Raw genomic sequence first — 8903 nt, 5'->3', positions numbered from 1 at the left:
TCCAGGTAGGTGCCAGGTGAGCGCCCGAGGCTTCCGGCCCGCGCACCTGCCCTCACTCCGGTGCCCGCGCCCGGTGGCGCCCAGCTGACCCCGAGCAGTGTCAGAGTTTGTTGACCCCCTGCGCGGCCGGTGCTTTCCGGATCCTCCTAGTAGAGATGGCTTGGATTTTTCCTTACCCCTTTCACAGTCGCTCCTTTCATTTCGACACCCTGGCAGTTTGTATTTCTTCGTCGCCTATTTCCGCGTTTTTAACCCGTGTAGACCCCAGGGTGCAAATCCAACCCAGAGACTGCCCGGGAAACAAACAGCTGGAGCCACCAGCGCAACGAACTTTTGGGTTTTTGCAGGTTTTAGAACCTGGGAGGGGTGCCCGGATCTGCTTGCTGGGGATTTTCTTCTTCAGTTAAAGCTTACTGTTGGGAATTAGGAAAAACGTAGGCGAAGTGGTAATAGAGGGAAAAGCTCTTTTACTGAGTAAAGTTAAGTCAAAATTCTCATGAAACCTCCTGGCAAATGACTTTCTAGGTGAACTTGACTTGGGTAAGAGATTATTTTTAGTGTAGCTTTTATATTTTATCAGTTGATTAATCTCAAAGTCTTGCCGTCTTAAGAAAGGATTTTTTCATCGAATGCTCAACTGAAATGTAGGTTTGTGAGTTGATGAAAGGCCTCAGATTTTCAGGTGGGTTGAAGTTGTAGTAGATATTTCTTTGTATTCTGACTTTGAAAGCGTTTATTTTCACTTCAGTGTCCAAAATTTTCATACACAGAAAAGTTGAAGAAGTGATAGATACGTATGCGTATATACTCTTTCCTAGTTTCTATAACGTTCTGCTGTATTTATTATATTTGCCTACAAAAATGATTATTTATTTATTTGGAGACGGAGTTTCGCTTTTATTGCCCAAGCTCCTGGAGTGCAATGCAGCGGTCCGAAACCTCCGCCTCTCTGGTTCAAGCGATTCTCCTGCCTCAGCCTCCTGAGTAACTGGGATTACAGGCATGCGCCACCATGCCAGACTAATTTTGTATTTTTGTTTTGTTTTGTTTTTGAGACGGAGTCTCACTCTGTCGCCCAGGCTGGAGTGCAGTGGTGCAGTCTCCACTCACTGCAACCTCTGCCTCCCGGATTCAAGCGATTCTCCTGCCACGGCCTCCCGAGTAGCTGGGACTACAGGCGTGCGACGCCACGCCCAGCTAATTTTCATACCTTTAGCAGAGATGGGGTTTCACCATGTTGGCCAGGATGGTCTTGATCTCTTGACCTAGTCATCCACCCGCCTCGGCCTCCCGAAGTGCTGGGATTACAGGCTTGGACCTCCACGCTCAGGCCTGATTTTAAGAAAGTTTTCCAAATTTAGGAAGGTGGGCAAAAAAAAAAAAAAGTCTTACAAAACAACGTAATCTTTCTTGGTCACTGAAACTTATTAGATATAGGCAAGTTTTATATGGACTGTTTATGGACCCTTGTTATTTAGAAATCTAATGAACTAAAGGTTAGCTTGATAGATACGTGTAGGGCATCTGTCGTGTCTTGGTTTCCCATTTCTCAGGTTTTAATAACAGTAACCTTGAAAAAAGTTGATGTTCCTCTGGCTGTGAAAGGGGTGCTGTACCTGTTTATTGAGTTGTGATGATAAAGCAGGCTGTATGTGCAATTCCTTGTTCTTTGGATGAAAAAGTGAACTAGGTGTATAGTGTCCTGCTAATGTACTTTTTAGAAAATGAATTCAACTTTAGGTTTCAAAATTTGGAATCTTGATTATAAACATTTGTCTTTTTTTTTTTTCTTTCTTTTTTTAGATGGAATCTTGCTCTGTGGCCCAGGCTGGAGTGCAGTGGCGCCATCTGGGCTCACTGCAACCTCTCCCTCCCGGGTTCAAGCGATTCTCCTGCGCTCAGCCTCCCGAGTAGCTGGGATTACAGGCATGCAGCACCATGCCCTGCTAATGTTTGTATTTTTAGTAGAGACGGGGTTTCACCATGTTTGTCAGGCTGCTGTTGAACTTCTGACCTCAAGTGATCCACTCGCCTCGGCCTCCCAAAGTGCTGAGATTACAGGTGTGAGCCACCACGCCCGGCCATAAACATTTTTCTTTTTGGACAAAAATAACATAGACATTTTAGAAAATACAAAAAAAAAAAAAAAGCTAAATTAAAACATATTCCTGAGTGAACACTTTGGTTTATAGTTTTTGAGACTTTTCTGTGTGGATAAAGCTCAGTGGAAAACAAAAACCTAAAAAAAAAAAAAACTAAAAAATAAGCTTTTGGTGTTCTGAGTCACACTGAGAAATTATAGTGAGGAAGTACCTATTTGTTTTTTCAAGTACATGTTTCTCTAAATCAAGCTTGTCCAATCCGTGGGCCAAATGTGGCCCAGGATGGCTTTAAATATGGCCCAACATATATTGGTAAACTTTCTTAAAACATGGGATTTTTTTGCAATTTTTTTTTTTTTTTTTTTTTAAAGCTCTTCAGCTATTGCTAGTGTTAGTGTATTTTATGTGTGGCCCAGGGAAGCCAAAAGTTTGGACACCCTTGCTCTAAATGTTTAAGGTAAAGCATATTAACATGCTGTTTTTCGGTGATTGGTTCTGAAGAAGATAATCTAAATAATTTTTTGAAGTTTAACCGTACTCACATAATTTAAACAATTTAAAGTTCTTTGGCAGGTAATTGAAACCATGTGTTAACGTTTATTTTGGTCAAGAGTCACTCATTATACTTTGCTAGTCATGGCTAAGGTCCAGACGCTTGCTAGCTAATTGTGAGCATTTTTTCCTGATTTCAACAACTACATAGGGAAATTTTTTCTCTTTTTTTGTAGGCAAGTCCAGAGAGTTGAGGGGTGGGGTTGAGACAACTGGATTTTGTACTGCTTTAGGTTTTGGTTTTAGGGATTAGCCTATGTGTTTTTGCCTTTCATCACATCTTAAAATTTTTTTTTTTTAAGAGATGGAGGTCTCGAGATGTCGCCCAGGCTGCACTCAAACTCCTAGGCTCAAGCGATCCGCCCTGAGTAGCTGGGACTACAAGGTGCATGTCATCAAGCCAACTCATCATGTATTTACACTCTAATAACCAGCCCTGTCACTTTATTTATTCATATGTTTTTCCCTTAGGAGGCTCCCCACCATGTCTTTAACTTATAGTACTCTTTTTAGGGAGCAGGAATTGCTCTCTTACCCTGAGCCTAGGTGTTTATGCTAACTCGTTGCCTTAACTGATTTTTACTTAGCATTCATCTTTTTAATGTCTGGATTCTCTTAAGACCTTTAAAAGCTAAACTTTACATTTAAGCAAGTCATTAATGTTGGAAATATTTTATATATGTGAGTTAATAACTTTATCTGAATATACTTGTTAAACCAGTACCTAGAGCAAGAAACAGAAGCCCTAGCCCTCTACTTGAATTTCTTTCCAGTCACTACCCATTCCTCAGGTGTAACCACTGGCTTAATATTAGAATTCGGCATAGATTAATTTTGCCTAGTTTTTTGTACTTTGTGTCTGATTTTTGTTCAACATGAGATTCATCCGTATCGTGTGAGGTTGTCCTTTGTTCTTATTGTCTTACCAATTTATTTTTTAACATATTTATAATCTATAATATTTAAAAAATTACTTTGACATATTCTGAGTCAAGTCTCCCTCTCCTTTTTACTGAACAGAAGGTTCAGTTTTTGAATAAGCAGATGGTCTGGCTTCAGATTACCTATTGGGGTGAGTCTAGAGTCATTGTGATTTATTTTTTTTTTCTTTAAGTACACATTTCAGATTTTTGTTTTTTAACCAATGATACTTCTTTTTTGCTTTTATAAAACAAGGATGCCTAGGCCCCTCAGAGGATTCTCATGCTCACTTGGGCAGAGACTCAGTGCATAGGTATTTAAGTAGCTCTTTAAAGGCCACAGTAAGGATGACAGATAGTTTACACCTAAATTCAACTGCCAAGTAATTAGCAGTATTTCTCTAATTGCCCCAGTGTTTGAGGGGAAGGGGCAGCAAAAGTGCCAGGTATTTTCCTTTCCCTGTGTGTGTTTATCCCGTAGATGCTTTCCATAGAATATTTTCAGGATGCTTCGTTGAGAATTACCACAGATAACTGGTGTCATATACGTTTGAATGTCTTCATTGGTGGCAACTCTTAGTCTTTTAAGGTTAGATTTAATTATTTTTAGTGGCCAAGTATAATTTGGAGTATGCCTGTGAATAGCAGAAGCAGAGAGAGGCTCTATAGTCCTGTCCAAGGTGTATTCTTTGGCTTTTACATATAATTTAAGCTTTCTGAGCTTCAGTGTTTTCATGTATAATGGAAAAATAGTCATCCCACATGGTGGTTCTGATTGTACTGCTGTGAACATTTATTAACTCCTGCCCAAGTCTTCGCCCTGTTTTGTATTACTTTAGGGTTTCCCCATAGTGTGTTGCTTTTTTTTGAGACAAGGTCTTGCTCTGTTACCCAGGCTGGAGTGCAGTGGTGCGATCTCAGCTCACTGCAACCTCAGCCTCCTGGGATAAAGTGCCTGCCTCAGCCTCCCGAGGAGCTAGGACCACAGGCACACACCATCATGCCCAGCTAATAAAAAAAAATAGTTTTTTATAAACACAGGGATTTTGCCACATGGCTCAGGCTGGTCTTGAACTTCTGGGCTCAAGTGATCCTCCCCCTTCAGCCTCCCAAAGTACTGGTATTAAAAGCATGAGCCACCGAGCCTGTTTTTTAAGATGGATCGTGCTCTGCCCCCAGGCTGGAGTACGATGGCGAAATCATAGCTCACAGCTCACTGCAGCCTCGAACTCCTGGCCTCAAGTGATCCTCCTGCGTCAGCCTCCCAAAGTGTTAGGATTACTGCGACCGGCTCTAGGATGTGGTTTTTTTTTTTTTTTTTTTTTTTTTTGGGAGACGGAGTCTAGCTCTTTCGCCCAGGCTGGAGTGCAGTGGCGCGATCTCGGCTCACTGCAAGCTCCGCCTCCCGGGTTTACGCCATTCTCCTGCCTCAGCCTCCTGAGTAGCTGGGACTACAGGCGCCCGCCACCTCGCCCGGCTAGTTTTTTGTATTTTTTTTTTTTAGTAGAGACGGGGTTTCACCGTGTAGCTCAGGATGGTCTCGATCTGCTGACCTCGTGATCCACCCGTCCCACCCGTCTCGGCCTCCCAAAGTGCTGGGATTACAGGCTTGAGCCACCGCGCCCGGCCTAGGATGTGCTCTTGAAGCATGTGATTCATCCCTGCTGTTTTGTCACGTGGCCAGACTTGTCCAATCAAATGTTTTCTTTCAGGGCTTTGGATTTTGAGAAAATAACGAGCTGTAGGGTTTTTTAGAGACCTTTCCAGAGTCATGTCAGCGTGTGGATCAGACTGTTCTTTGGCGTGATTCTTTGAGCTGCTTTCTCTGGTTTATTGGCACTGTTTTTTTCCAGCCTGATTTTCCAGTCATCTTTCAATGTTGTGAGTTTCAACAGCCTTCCAGTAAAGTTGCTTTTTAAAGATAGCCAGAGTCAGTTACTAATGTTTCTAATGCTTGTAGACAAGAACTGTAATACAGTAACTTCTGTATCTTGAAAAATAAGTAGATACTTGAGGTAAATAATATATAATGGGGTAAAATACTTAAGATGAGCCAAAATGATGGAACTGACTTGTGTGTGACTTTTACACAGGCTCCAAAGATGTGTTCCATTTTTGGAATAAGGTTCCCAAGGTCACTGCTTTGAAGTCTAATAGTGATGAAGATGTATAACTTAAGAAAAATTGTTTTCCTTTCTATACGTCTGGTGCTGCCCACTATCTCTACGTATCAAATCTGTAAATCAGAAATTCATTCAACAAGTATTCAGAATTTCCAGATGTGCTGAGTTTTAGTAATTTAAAATATAAAGGCTTCTGAGTTTTTAGTGAATTTTTGTTGTTTCTAATACAAATGATATTTCCTTCATATTTTTTAAAGGTTTGAAGTTTTATCTATTTTTTTCAGGCATTTAAACACAAGTATGAGATACACAGGATCTCAAAAATTACTTTTGAAGTTCATTAAACCATTTGATTGTACTTTTTTTCTTTTGAGACAGGGCCTAGCTTTGTTGTCCAGGCTGGAGTGTGGTGGTGTGATCATGGCTCATTGCAGCCTCGACCTCCTGATCTCAAGCAATCTTCCCTCCTCAGTCTCCTGAATAACTAGGACTGTAGGCGCATGGTATCATGCCCAGCTAATTACAATTTTTTTTTTTTTTGTAGTGACGTGGTCTCACTATGTCGCCCAGTCTCAAACTCCTGGCCTCAAGCAGTCTTCCTGCCTTGGCCTCCCAAAGTGCTGGGATTATAGGTGTGAGCCACCACGCTTGGGCTGCTTATACCTTTTCAACAAGATTTTATACTGTTGAAATTACTTTTTATGCTTTGGGATTCTTTTACAATATGATCAAAATATTCACTAACTCATCTCATAAGTTATACTAATATACGATATTTATTAATGTTGGACTCCCTGAGAGTTCTTCTATGGAGCATTTGAATTTACCTTTTAGAATGGTATTTTGAAGGCTATGGGCAGTGGCTCTTGCCTGTAATCCCAGTACTTTGGGAAGCCGAGCTTGATGGATCACCTGAGGTCAGGAGTTCAAGATAAACCTGGCCAACATGGTGAACCCCTAATCTCTACTAAAAATGTAAAAATTAGCCAGTCATGGTGGCGAGCACCTGTAATCCCAGCTACTCGGGAGGCTGAGGCAGGAGAATCACTTGAACCTGAGAGGCAGAGGTTGCAGTGAGCCAAGGTTGCGCCACTGCACTCCAGCCTGGGTGACGAGAGTGAAACTCCATCTCAAAAGACAAAACAAAACAAAAAAATTGTATTTTGAAGTTATTTTGATAGATTTTGAAATATTTTGGGGATTTTTCTGATATTTAAATAAATATACTTTTATAATATCATCTTACATGTAAATCTTAAAGCCCCTGGAGGCATCAGGCATTATGCTTGCTCTGTTATGTATGTCATGTTAAACTTGGCTGTACACTTTTTTGTGTCTTTGCAAACTTCCCCCCCTTTCTAACAGCATAACTTTTCTACTGCCATTAATCAGATTAAATAGTATCAAAATATGCTGTAGTTTTTGTTTAGAGGATTTATCTTCATGTTGTGAGTCTCCCTTTGAAGCAGCACAAAAAGACAGTGCTTGTCCTCCTCCTGCTTTTTTTATATTTAGATGGAGTTTTGCTCTTGTCGCCCAGGCTGAAGTGCAGTGACGCCATCTTGGCCCACTCCAACACCGCTCCCTGGTTCAAGTGATTCTTCTGCCTCAGCCTCCCAAGTAACTGGCATTACAGGCGCCTGCCACCACGCCCAGCTAATTTTTATATTTTTAGTAGAGATGGGGTTTCACCATGTTGGCCAGGCTGGTCTCAAACTCTTGACCTCAAGTGATCTGCCTGCCTTGCCTTCCCAAAGGGCTGGGTGTGAGCCACTGTGCTGAGCCGTGCTGCTGCTTTTTAATAAGTGTGCTGACAAGTACCAAAAGTGGAAACCTGGCTTCATTTTGAAATTGATGTTTTTGACTTTAGGTTTCTCTTATCAAAGCCGGGAAGACTGCAACCTGTTTCAATAGCATTGTGCAGTATTACAATGTAATCTAGTACATTTTGAGGTTTTTGACTTAGGTATTACAAATATATTTAGAACGTAGGCTATTTCTCTTTCTGTTTGGTAAACCGCTCATCTGCAAAAACACAACTAATATTAAAGTACGGTGTAATTGCCAAAAAGGATATTTCTGGTAACTTTTCAGAATAACATTTTAAAGAACAACAAAAAAATTAACTTATTTTTAAACTTAATGCATTGTATTTGGTTTACATATTCCTTTAATGGAGAAGTTCTTAAATTGGAGTCAACAGAGCTGAGAAACCCTGAATACTCTGCAGTTGTGTGTTTTCTTGGGGAAAGAGGACAGAGCTTTCATTAGATACTCAAAAGCATTTAGTGAATCAGGAAGGTTAAAAATTATCGAACAGGAACTGTTTTAGCTTAAGGTTTTCATCTTTTTTTTTTTCCTTCCTGAAAATTAACTACAGAAAATTCCAGGTTTCCAGGGTTGTAGCGAGTTGAATTTTAAGTGATTTGAGATATGAAGTCCACATTTCTGTGGCCTGTCTAGAGGTTCTTATCTTGCTAAATGACATTTAGAAGCAGTTAGCTTCTAATCTAGGATTACCACACATCTAGGATTCTAACAGTTTCCATCCATTCATCAAATGTTTACTGAGCACATGCTCTATGAGAGGCCCTTTGCTAAGTACAGATTCACTGAAGGACGTGTCTGTCTTCAGGTTCATTCATTTTAGTTTTGTGTGTCAAAGCTCATATAAATTTAGTTCTGTGTGTCAAAACTTAATTATGTTGCTGTTCTAGAATTTTTTTTTTTTCTCTTCTGAGACAGAGTCTCGCTCTGTTACCCAGGCTGGAGTGTAGTGGTGCGATCTGTGCTCACTGCAACCTCTACCTCCTGGGTTCAAGCGATTCTTATGCCTCAACCTTCTGAGTAGCTGGGATTACAGGCGTTTGCCACCACACATGGGTACTTTTTGTATTTTTAGTAGAGACAGGGCTTCGCCATGTTGGCCAGGCTGGTCTCAAACTCGTGACCTCATTGATCCACCCACGTCGGCCTCCCAAAGTGCTGGGATTACAGGCATGAGCCACTCCGCCTGACCTGTTCTATAATGTTTTGATGTCATATATTTCAGCCTGGCATTTGGTAGTCAGTCAGTACAATGACATTACTCACATTAAGAATACATAGGGCCGGGTGCAGTGGCTCAAGCCTGTAATCCCAGCACTTTGGGAGGCCGAGACAGGCGGATCACGAGGTCAGGAGATCGAGACCATCCTGGCTAACAC

Source organism: Colobus angolensis, unplaced genomic scaffold (assembly GCF_000951035.1).
Source record: "Colobus angolensis palliatus isolate OR3802 unplaced genomic scaffold, Cang.pa_1.0 Scaffold341, whole genome shotgun sequence".
Taxonomy (NCBI): domain Eukaryota; kingdom Metazoa; phylum Chordata; class Mammalia; order Primates; family Cercopithecidae; genus Colobus; species Colobus angolensis.
The sequence above is the reverse complement of the archived record's forward strand: the minus strand, read 5'-3'. Positions refer to the sequence as shown.